We start from the raw sequence: 12,314 nt of genomic DNA on the forward strand, positions 1-12,314 counted from the left end.
GCCAGACTGGGAGATGATGGTGACTGAGGCCCAGGCCTAGTGGTCTCAATGAATGGCAGCTGAAGAAGAAAAGTGACACACAGCCTCTTGCCTGTTCATCTTCCCACGTGGAACCAGATAGGGCTTCAGAAGGACACCACTGGTCCTCCCGACATGGTGCCGGGCCCTCTTAGTATCCTGAGATGCCTTCTCTCTAAGCCTCTCAGCCCCGTGGCCCCGGGGGTCTGCAGTCATCAGAGCAGCAGCTCCTCGCAGGCATAACCCAGCACTGGCCCAAGGGAGGCCAAGCCTCAAGCTAACAGATTATTTCCTCTTTTACTACCTCACTCCTTAGTGGAAAAAATAAGGAAACCAAATTCCCCTGAGCAACCTGAAACCCTGTCACCCCTGGCCAAGTGCAGATGCAGCTCCACCTTCATGCCCTCCACTTTCCTCACCTATGTTTAAGCCCACAGGGCAGCCTTGGAGTTATTTATAACCGTGTCAGAGGAGAAGGAGACAGGAAATAGGAAATTATGAAGGAGGGGGTAAGGAGGAGTGACAGGGGCCACATGACCCCTCTGGCTGGGAATCCACCGCCTGCCTGGCCAGTGACCTCAGAGCCCCAGGACAGGGAATCCCTCCCCAGCCCACATTCCTCCCCGCCTCAGAGTCCTACCTTTTGCTGTTCACCAGCACTGTCCCGTTCACCAGCACTGTCCCCTTCCCCAGGCCAAGGTAAAAGCTGAGTCATCCTCAGGCTTTTCCTTAGTCTGGCCACAGTCACTGTGGGCTTTCTGATGGGAGCTATCGATGCAGGGGCTGGGGGCCTAACTCTGGGGGCAGGGAGAGCAAACACCCAGCCTTTTGCCTCTGCCAGCCCCACACTGCTCTTTGCTTCCCCTCGCCCTTTTAAATACCTTGAAAGCTGGGGTCAGAATGGTCAATGCTTAGGGTCCAAGACCTCTCATTAACTGTATCAAGGGTGCCCAAAGGGGAAATGAGTTACCTGGAATCACACAGCCAGAGTGAGCAGAGCCAGGTCTAGGGCCCTATCCTTCAGGGGCACTGGCCCCCTTTTTCTACACCCCATACTGGCCCCCAGGACCTTGGCTAGTCAAGACTTACTTGGTACCAATATGAACATACTGGGGACTTCTGTGGTGGCTCAGATGGTAAAAAATCTGCCTGCAATGTGGGAGACCTGGGTTTGATCTCTGGGTTGGGAAAATCCCCTGGAGGAGGGCACGGCAACCCACTCCAGTATTCTTGCCTGGAGAATCCCATGGATAGAGGATCCTGGCTCACTACAGTCCGTGGGGTCTCAAAGAGTTGGACATGACTGAGCAACTCAGCACAGCACAGCAGCATAAAGGTACTGGACCCGCTGCAAAGGCTGGGAGTGTCTATCCTTGTTTTGCCCAGAGCCACAAACTATGAAATGGAATCCCTAGTTGATCATCTCCAATCCTGTGTGGACTAAGGCAAAATATCCAATCCAGTCATTTACCAAAACATTACAGGCAACCACTGAATATGAAAAGCCACTAACTTTCAGACAATTTCACATTGTTAGGCTGTTATTTTTGTTGTTTTGTCTTAACACAGCATCACCAACTCAGGGATTCTCTAGACAAGTGCTCTGAATTGGGTGGGTGGAGGATTGTTTATATAGATGGCCTTAGAGAAGGTCTCTTCTGAACCTCTAGAAATGTGTAGCTTTAACCAGACTCTCAGAGAGGCTGCTGTCTGTAAAATGGTACAACCCCCATCTAAGAGAACTGCAGATCAGAGAGGTGACAGCTCAGGCTAAGACCACATGGGGACCAGGGGTGGGGACACAGGTATGTCTCCCTGGCTGCTCATGACCTTCTCTCCACAGTACTTGTGGCCCAGACCTTCAAGTCATAAATGCTTCACGTGGCCACATTTTCCTTCCATCAAGCCCCTAAGGGTGTATGCAAGATACTAGGGTTTACAAATCTGATGTGTGCCTAGGACCAGGCCAACTAAGGTTGTAAAACAAGTCAGGGGCAGAGAACAGAAACTTGAATCTGGCCGTGTTTGGCCTTGAGGGTCTCTCCTCCTTTCCTCCTTTGTCTTGCAGCCCCTATAAGGTGCCACTAACACTGACGCAGCCATTTCTGTTCAGCAAGTCCAGGTGAGCAACTTCCCTCAGCAATGATGTAGGTCCTTCTTGGGAAAAATTAATTCCTGGATTAGATACGTTTAGGAAACACTGGGTTCAACAGAGCTAAACAGGCTACCATGCAGCAGGACTTGTCAGAGCCTTTACTCTGCTGATGGTCATTGGGCATCTCCAAAGGATAATACAGGAAATAGCTTTCCTAAATGTGTTGGCTGAAACAGCATTTCTTACAACTGGTATTCGGAGAATCATGCCCTGGGAAACACTGCTTTAGGCTTTCCCACAGTACAAGGAAATCCTCCCTGCCCCTATTCTCACAGCTCACCTGATAAACTACAAGAGGTGGTAGTGCTAGGAGTTTCTGCCAGGAAGGCAACCTCAATTCTTTGGAACCAGACAATGAAGTAACCCTCGGTAAGGACCCAGGAGTTCTGTGTTAGAAGACGGATCCAGGCCTGATGGCAAACTTGGAGGTTCCCACCTTCAGGCTCCAGGGGGACTGGCATCTGCAAAGTGCTCTAGGGAACATGAAATCTTGATGATAAGACAAAAGGAAGTAATAGCCAGCTTTCCAGCCTGGTGGGACAGCAGGCAACAAGCCAGAAAATAACTCCACTTGTCTTTCCCTGGCATTCTAACTGCCTGCTGTTCTTCTGGCCAAAAATAAAGACACTGGCCTTGAGACTAAAAAAGTAGACAAATAAAGGTAACAGAGGTCTCCAGCCTGAAGGAAGACTCAAATAACCTCAGTATAAATTCCTTTTTATACAGAGAATAGAGTCACTGGCTTAGGGCTCTCCCAATGACCCATTTTCAGTATTTGTTTATTTCTGTAGTTCACCGCATCGCATTTATTGAGCACCTACTAAATGGGATAGCCTGTGGTCAGGAATACCCATCAATTTCCAGGCAGCAAAGCTATTCTTAGTTTCCTGATGTCTATTTAGAGAGTGTTAATCCTCCCAGCCTCCCGGCCCCCATGCAATTAGGCGCATACCTCTTTCCAACCTGGTACACTGACCTCGCCCAACTGGGAAGGCAGAAAAGACAAGTGTTCTTCACACCCTCCTCCACTGGGCCAAGCAGTTGGCCTTCATAGGCTGGAGCAGCCTGGGATCAGCCAAACCAGAAGGGATGTGCCTGTTTTTCCTGGACCCTTCAACCACTGTAGGAGTCGAGAGCCTTCCTGTTCTGATCCTTACTGGCAACACAGCAAGGCAGAAAGTGCTAGGAATCAAGAGGGCTGCGATGCAGGCAGTAGAGTGGGATGGTAAAGAAAGACCATGAACAGGAAACAGACATCCCAACTCGAATACCAGCTGTGCCTTTGTGTATGGCTGGGTGACCTTGGGCATAAGTTGTGATTAAAAGCTCAGACTCTGGAATCAGGCAGCTTGGGCTCAAATCTTGACTCCACTGTATATGAGCTGCCTTTTAGGTCAGTTACTTAGCTTCTCTCAGCCTCAGTTTTCCCATCTGTTAAATGGAATGATGGTGATAATAATTCCTAATATGAAAGTTTATATTAAATAGTAGAATTACTATAATACACATATAAAATTCTTAGAACAGCTGTGAATACATATTAGCCACTTTAAATTTCCTCTAAACTGAGATCTGCAAAATATAAATAAGACTGCTTTCTCATTGGGTGGTGATGAGAGTTTTTGGAAATAATGCATGAAAAGTTCTTGGAATAAATGTTTGTTGCTGTCAGATAGTAGTAGTAGTATCCTATTTCCAGCTTTTATATATTAGGCCAAACTCCTCCACATTTCTGGATCTCAGTTCCCCATTTGTCAAGTGAGAGCAGGAGTCACGTGGCTTCCACAGTATCACAACACAGGGACCAGTGGCCGGAAAAGTCACCTGTAGCAAAGCTTAGTCAGTAACCCCAATGCACCTCCAGTTTTCCCACATCTCCGTGCATAGCTCATAAAATAACTAGGAGAGAAAAAAGATGGTTCCCATTCACAAATACTGTCTTGACTTGTGCTGTCCTATAATTGAAGTGGCCATGGTTGCTACTAAGCACTTGAAATGGGACTAGTTTAAAGTGAGATGTACTGAGTGTAAAATACATACTGGGTTTCAAAAATTTTAAAAATTCAAACCCCATTGATAATGTTTTACATTGATGACATATTGGAAAGATAAATTTTGGAATATTGGATTAAGAACAGTATTAAAATTAATGTCGTGGATGTTTTTTCTTTTTTTTCAAGTGTGGCTACAAGAAAACTTAAAATTACATACATGGCCTGTGTTTGCGGCTTGCAGTATTATTTCTCCCAGAAGGTGCTGGTCTAGCCTTAGTCTTTCTGCCTCTGCTTGTGGGTCGCCCAGTAAGAAACTCTTCTCGCAAGGATACCAAAGGAATTTGAACTATTTGGGGTTAACTTTTTTAAACAAAATAAAACACAGATGTTAACTATCCAGGTGGGGCATTAAATTTTAAGAGCCTCTAGGAATCTTCTCTGGCTTAAAGGGGCCCTGAATAAATAAAATCTGTCAAGCTGCCAAAGTGCCCATGATGTTAAGCACCCAAGGTTCAACATATGAATTCTGGGTTCCATGCCATCTCGTCTCTTCTGTTTGGAAAAGAATGGGCAATAGCTTGGCTGTATTTCCCCAAGACAACCACCAGTAGTTAGCATTCTATCTCCTATCCCCGCAGCTTAGAACAGCCTTTTTTTTTTTCATTGAGCTGGTCATACCCAACATGTCGAACCTGATTTTCCTTTTTCTCGCTCTCTTTCACACACACAAACACACACACACACACACACACAAGCTAAGTGTACCATTGCCTGGAAAGGCTAGAAGGCTCTTCCTCCAATGTCTTCATTCATTCAAGACCCTCTTATCACGTGCCTACTATGCCCTGGGCAGTGGAGAGTAGGGTGTGACTCCCTGTCCTGAGCGGGCTCACTGTCCAGGAGGAGAAACCAAATGGGAATAAGATAATGGCTGACATGCATCCAGTCCTCTCACTACACGCCAGGCAGTGGGCCAAGCCGGTGATGCCCATCACCTAAATGCATTCTCCCACCACCTTAGCAGGTTAAGAGTCCTTTACGGCATCTTTCATTTTACAGATAAGAAAAAGGAGTCTGAGAGAACTGACTTGTCCAGGACTGTAGAGCTATCAGTTAATGGAGCTAAGGTTTGAGCCAGGCCGTAAGACCTGTGTTCTTAACCACATCAGAAAGTGCAAGAAGTGTGATAACAAGCATATGAACAGTATTCTCTGCAGACACAGAGGATAGGTATATCATTTTGCCTGAGAAAGCAGTTAGTTTTATTCATTCAGAGATCCTACAACCCAAAGGAGATGCAGGAAATTATCTGGATCACAAAGGTCACAAAGCTGGTGATCCATAGGGCTGAAACTAGCCCAGGGATGTTTTGTTTGGCTCACACATGTGTATGTGTGTGTGTGTGTTTCTTTTTAATTGTGCTGGCATTTAAAAATAAGATTTCACATTAAAATCTTGGATTTCTAGGTTATCTTCAGAGACTGGAAATCTGACAGCACTGGACTCATCATACTCTGATAGATTGGAGCTGATAGCAGCTATCCCCTTCCAAAGGGATGTGAACTATTCAGTTGTCCATGGTCAGCATGATTTTCTATCACTTCCCCACTCCCAAGCCAAAGATAAATCACTAGTTTTATCATATTTTCCCACTATTTTGGTGTTTGTATTGCAATAAAGAAATGATTTTAGTACCCACTCATTCCTCCAAAGTGGGAAAACAAGAGACTAGGGAGACACATGTTTATCTTTTGGTAGATGTGAATAATAATCCAATATGTTTAATATGCAAACATCCAGCTTCCATTGACTAGCCTCTGTGGGCATTTGGGTTTGTGATCTGATGCAGATGAGAGCTGAGGAAACCCAGGCCAAGAGACAATCCATCAAGAAGGAAGTGGAAGCCACACCTGCAGCCATTTCCTCAGAATTGCATCCCAGAGAACATGTTGGATATTGGGGTTCTCTCACATATCTCAGTCTTTCTGCTGGACATTTGTACCAGGAAGCCATTCTTTCTGCTGGACATTTGTACCAGGAAGCCATGGTTGTGAGATGTCTGGGGGTCCCTGTCCTGTTGTTGGAGAAGGGAGTTGCAGTTACCCAATAGGGCACAAGTTTGATCTGGGTCTTCCAAACTCCTTCCTCATTCATTTAAACGAAAGTATTCTCAGATGACACACTTGTTAATCTAAGCCAGTCTTCTATGAGGGGAGTTTTATTAGTTTTCTCAGATACAGATGTTTAAGGCAAGCCATGAATCAAATTCTGGAGCAAGGGGCTGCTTAGAGAGACCATGGATCAGGAAGGCCTTGTTCCCATGAGCATCGTCTCAGTCTCACCTTCTCCCTGTCAGCTTTCAGTAGTGGTATTAATGGGGTTCAAAAGCATTTTAACCAAGCCCTCCAGTGATCAATGACAGACACTGAAGTGACCTTGATTTTTAATTCTAGCCATCAACTAGTTCTGCAAGTTTGCTATCTTGTTTGGCACATCAGCTCTGCTTCAACAGGAAGTCTGGTGGTCAAATATGTCATCTGATAAAATACATCAAATCATTAGCGGCTTTGTTGAGTCCAAGCTCTCATCTACTTTCATAACCACAGAGATCCTGGCTCTTGTCTTAATAGAGCATATTTGTAAAGAAATTACCTCCTAAAAGGTGCTGTTGATGGATTTAGGTGTTCAATTATTCAGCTAGAATGGAGCGCCCCTTCCAAAGGAACTTAGAGCCAGAAATACTTGACACATAGTACGCACATTCAGAAAAATAACAGTTACCATAAGTACATGTAGGGAGAAAGTGTACTTATGCCACATAGAGCCAATCCTGCTATTTCACAGACAACAGCCTGAAGTCCAGGAGGGTTGACATCACCCAGGTGATCCTAGGATCCAGAGGAGACCTAGAACTCAACCCCAGGTGTCCTGAATTGCAGCCAGTGCTCACTCCTGGACACTGCACACCTCCCAGCCCTGGGGTAGACGGGGTGAATGGGATAGATGGGGACAGGGCAATGGACTTGATATCCAAGTCCAGTATCACCATTTCCCAGGCCCTCCCATTGACTACCCCAGCATCTACCACCTGCGACTACCAGAGGCAAACATGTGGGAGCAGCCTGAAAAGGGATGTGAGCCATCTGAACCTTGAAAAGAGTGTAGGACTTGGCCTTGAAAGACATTGTTTCCAATCCCGATTCCACGTATCAGCTGTGTGGCTGAGTTCCTGAACCATACCAGTTCTCACTGTCCAGCCTTCTCACTGTTTGGTGAGAACAATGACCCCTCACTGTCCTGCTTTCTGAAGGGGGATGTTGTGATTATCAAATAAGATCAGGTAGCCTTAAGACTCTAAAATGTGGAGAGTCATGAAAATATAGAGTGGTAACTTTATTTTTCTATGCTGTAGAAGGCAATGTAACACAGTGGAAAATCATTAGACTTAGGTGGGAAGGGGCACCAAATCATGATTTTGAAATGCAGCTCTCTGTATGTGACCCTGGAAAACAGCCCATCTCCTCTCTGAGCCCCATTTTCCTCACCAAAAATAAAGTGAGAATACCAACTCTGCCATACAACAACATGCATGTGGGTGCATACTCAGTTGCTTATTCCAACTGCAGCCCACCAGGCTCCTCTGTTCATGGGATTATCCCCTCAAGAATATTGGAGTGGCTTGCCATTTTCTTCTCCAGGGGATCTTCCCAACCCAGGGATAAAACCCAAGCCTTTTGCATCTCCTGCATTGGCAGGGGGGTCTTTACCACTGTGACACCTGGGAAGCTAATATAACAACACTACTACTAAAAGCTGGCATCTGTTGAGCTTTTGGTATGTGGCAGATTCTGTAGTAAACATTTTCCCGGAATTTTTTCACTTAATCACCAACCCAGTGTGGTACGTACTATTATTCCCCCTATTTTGCAGATGAGGAAACTGAGACCAGAGAACTAACCCACACTAGGTGAGCAGAAGAGCTCAGAAGAGGTACTGTGTTTCCAAATTTCAAAGACTGTGAGTCTATTCATGATGATCAAGTATAAGTCAAAGGAGGTCCATCCTGATTCATGACCTGCAAGCACCTTAACCAAACAGCGTGAACCCTCATGTCACGAAACCACATCCTCACAAAGTGTGCCCCAGGTTGCAAGGCTCACCTTCCCCCTGCCCTACTCTGGGGATAGCAGGAGCCTGAGATTTCTGAATGAACAGTGCTTCTCTACAGGCAACTGGGCTACCTGGTGCCCAGCGCCCTCATTCTGAGATGGATCAAAGAGATTCCTCTTTGAGGGATCTCTTTGAGGCAGAGGAGGAGGGATAATTGTCAGGCAATATTTTAGGTCTGATTCTGAAATGACTCTAGTCTGCTCTGGATTTCCCCTCCTCTGTCATCCAAGGACTCTATTTTTCTACCTGCTAAGCTTTCCCTTGAGCTCTCTGAAGCCAAATCTTTCAGATTTCCTTCCCTTCCCTACCCCTACAAAAAGCAGGTGGCCACAGACCTGGGAATACTTAAGGTCTCTACTCTCTGCATTGTGAATGCCAGTGTTAAGTGATAGGCTTTACGTGAACATAAATTAGAAGTGGGTGTTGGGCAGCACTTCTCTGGCATCCAACCCATCCCAGCCACAGATGGCTTCTACAGGAATCAGGAAAAGTTGTCCTGGCCCCTATACCCCTCCCCTGAACACTAGTTTTTTAGCAACCAAGTAAAAAAGCCTCTTAGTTCCACTACAGCTGGGATAGACACGTTGTGACCTTCTGTCAAATGCTATTTAGTGAGTTCCTTTAGCCAGAGTCAGTACTCATCTGCTCCAGCCCATAAGAGATTAACACAGGAAAACAGACAAAGAAGAGGAACCCATGTCACCTTCTCTGAAAGGCTAGGCAACTCAACCAGGACACGTCAGTTACCCACTGCCTCTGCAGCCCTGTTCCCAGTACTGGGGGAACCTAGAAAATGGCAAGGGTGGGAGCCGTGTGGACCAGTCCACAGGAGGAGAGATGGAAAACTGGTGTGAAAGAAAAACCATTCCCAGAGGGTGAACTACAGTGTTCTGCAAGGGTCCATGAGCTCCTTTTGCACTTCTGTGAAACAGCCCAAATCATACCTTACCGTCATCCAATAGCCCATGAGAGTGCTCCCCAGGCTTAAGCAAATACCAGGTTTCTTTGCTTTGGGCAGCAATTAATTGTATTATCTGATTATATCAGAATAATGACTGGCTAGTGTCAGCAGTAACAGATACCATTTAACTAGACTTTGTGATGGAAAAACAATCAACACCCAAGACGTGACGTTGTGATGGATAATTCTTTCCAAACATGAAATCCTTTGAAGGAAAATTAATAAAAACAGTCCATGGTGTTGAAAAGGCAGGGAACCGCTGATTAAGTGGAAAGAGTACTGAGTTAGGAATTAGAAATAGGGTGCAAGACTTGGTTTTGTTAGAACTATGGTGTAATAAAACTGGGGGTTGGGTGGGGGGAAGCAGGGGCTGCAGAGGCTGGCTGTGGAAGAAGATCAAAGAGAAGCATACAGAGGAGACACCCAAAGTAGGGAATCAAAGAAAACAATGTGGGGGAAATTACAACAGGAGTAGCATCTTCTCAAATCCAAAAAGTCCTTGCCATTAGACTATGCCAATTTGGAACACGGATTTTGATAGTGACTCAGCAAATGTCAGAGGTTTGTGATGTTGTACAGGAAGCAGTGATCAAAACCATGCCCCAAAAAGAAATGGAAAAAGGCAAAATGGTTCTGAGGAGGCCTTACAAATAGCTGAGAAAAGAAGAGAAACTAAAGGCAAAGGAAGAAAGGAAAGACATACCCAACTGAATGCAGAGTTCCAAAGAATAACAAGGAGAGATAAGAAAGCCTTCCTCAGTGATCAATGCAAAGAAACAAAAGAAAACAATAGAATGGGAAAGACTAGAGATAACCAAGGGAACATTTCATGCAAAGATGGGCACAATAAAGGACAGAAACAGTATGGACCTAACAGAAGCAGAAGATATTAAGAAAAGGTGGCAAGAATCCATGGAAGAACTATACAAAAAAAATCTTCATAACCCAGATAACCATGATGGTGTGATCACTCACCTAGAGCCAGACATCCTAGAGTCCCAAATCAAGCGGGCCTTAGGAAGCATCACTACGAACAAAGCTAGTGGAAGTGATAGAAGTCCAGCTGAGCTATTTCAAGTCCTAAAGGATGATGCTGTTAAAGTGCTGGACTCAATATGCCAGCAAATTTGGAAAACTCAGCAGTGGCCACAGGACTGGAAAAGGTCAGTTTTCATTCTAATCCCAAAGAAAAGCAATGCCAAAGAATGTTCCAACTACTGCACAACTGTACTTATCTCACATACTAGCAAAGTAATGCTCAAAATTCTTCAAGCCAGGCTTCAACAGTAAGTGAACCAAGAACTTCCAGATGTTCAAGCTGGATTTAGAAAAGGCAGAGGAATCATATTGCCAACATCTGTTGGATCATCAAAAAAGAAATAGAGTTCAGAAAAACATCTACCTCTGGCATATTGACTATGCCAAAGCCTTTGAGTGTGTGGATCACAACAAACTGTGGAAAATTCTTCAAGAGATGGGAATTCCAGACCACTTTACCTGCCTCCTGCGAAATCTGTATGCAGGTCAAGAAGCAACCATTATAACTCGACATGGAACAATGGACTGGTTCCAGATTGGGAAAGGAGTACGTCAAGGCTGTATATTGTCACCCTGCTTATTTAACTTATATGCAGAGTACATCATGTGAAATGCTGGACTGGATGAAGCACAAGCTGGAATCAAGGTTGCTGGGAGAAATATCAATAACCTCAGATATGAAGATGACACCATCCTTATGGAAGAAAGTGAAGAGGAACTGAAGAGCTTCTTGAGATGAAAGTGAAAGAGGAGAGTGAAAAAGTTGGCTTAAAACTCAACATTCAAAAAACTAAGATCATGGCATCAGGTCCCATCACTTCATGGCAAATAGATGGGGAAAGAACAGAAACAAAAGACAAGACTGACTTTCTTTTCTGGGGCTCCAAAATCACTACAGATGGTGACTGCAGCCATGAAATTAAAAGACACTTGCTCTTGGAGGAAAAGCTATGACCAACCTAGACAGCATATTAAAAAGCAGAGACATTACTTTGCCAACAAAGGTCCATCTAGTCAAAGCTATGGTTTTTCCAGTGGTCATGTATGGATGTGAGAGTTGGACTATACAGAAAGCTGAGCACTGAAGAACTGATGCTTTTAAACTGTGGTGTTGGAGAAGACTCTTGAGAGTCTCTTGGACTGCAAGGAGATTCAACAAGTCCATCCTAAAGTTAATAAGTCCTGAATATTTATTGGAAGGACTGATGCTGAAGCTCCAATACTTTGGTCACCTGATGTGAAGAACTGACTCATTGCAAAAATACCCTAATGGTGGGAAAGACTGAAGGCAGGAGGAGAAGGGGATGACAGGGGATGAGATGGTTTCATGGCATCACCAACTCTATGAGTTTGAGCAAGCTCTGGGAGTTGGTGATGGACAGGGAGGTCTGGTGTGCTGCAGTCCATGGGGTCGCAAAGAGTCGGACATGACTGAGTGACTGAACTGAACTGAAGCAAATGTAGCTTCCAGTTCATCTGTTTCTTCATGGTGTGATCTCAGGTGGGTGATTTCACCCCTCTGGCTTCAGATCACTCACCAGGTAGCTGGGATGGGCAGTCTCCAGCTAATAGGGTGACTGATAACGCAAAAAAGGAGTTTTTTTCTTTGGGTTGGTAATGGAGTACCATGTTCATAAGGTGGGATTGGACTTAATAAGTAATGCAGTGGCTGGTGACTCCCCTCTTTGGAGGGTTAGATGTGTCTCTCTGGATAGTATACAGCCCTTAGGTCTGCCCAAGAATGAGCCCTTCTGGGAATTTCCCAAGCAGCTCCAAAGAGTTGTTTTTTTCCTAAAGATGATGTTTTTTGACACATTTAAAATTTGGGCAAGGTTTGATGATCCTGCAATAATCCCAAGAAGTGGGCAGGGAAAAGGCACCAAATGAGATCCAGAGAATGAGACATTAACAAGGGGCACTCAAAATCAAGGCCAGGACAACGGACAGAGAGAGAACGTTCCCAGGGAGATAATGGTAA

The 12,314-nt window shown here is 45.0% G+C and overlaps 2 protein-coding genes and 1 long non-coding RNA gene across 4 annotated transcripts in view; 2 read left to right on the forward strand and 1 right to left on the reverse strand.

Moving 5' to 3' along the window:
* SYN3 (synapsin III) overlaps nt 1-12,314 on the forward strand; it is a 484,704-nt gene that overhangs the window by 193,247 nt on the left and 279,143 nt on the right. The gene's annotated exons all lie outside the window — the stretch shown is intronic.
* The window catches only part of TIMP3 (TIMP metallopeptidase inhibitor 3), a 60,250-nt gene that overhangs the window by 41,176 nt on the left and 6,760 nt on the right, over nt 1-12,314 (reverse strand). The window lies entirely within an intron of this gene.
* Nucleotides 1,412-5,865, forward strand: LOC123333229. Its single transcript, XR_006550441.1, has 2 exons — nt 1,412-2,140; nt 5,635-5,865. It is a non-coding gene; the product is annotated as an uncharacterized LOC123333229 (long non-coding RNA).

The sequence above is a fragment of the Bubalus bubalis genome, chromosome 4, assembly GCF_019923935.1.
Source record: "Bubalus bubalis isolate 160015118507 breed Murrah chromosome 4, NDDB_SH_1, whole genome shotgun sequence".
NCBI classification, from domain to species: Eukaryota; Metazoa; Chordata; class Mammalia; order Artiodactyla; family Bovidae; genus Bubalus; species Bubalus bubalis.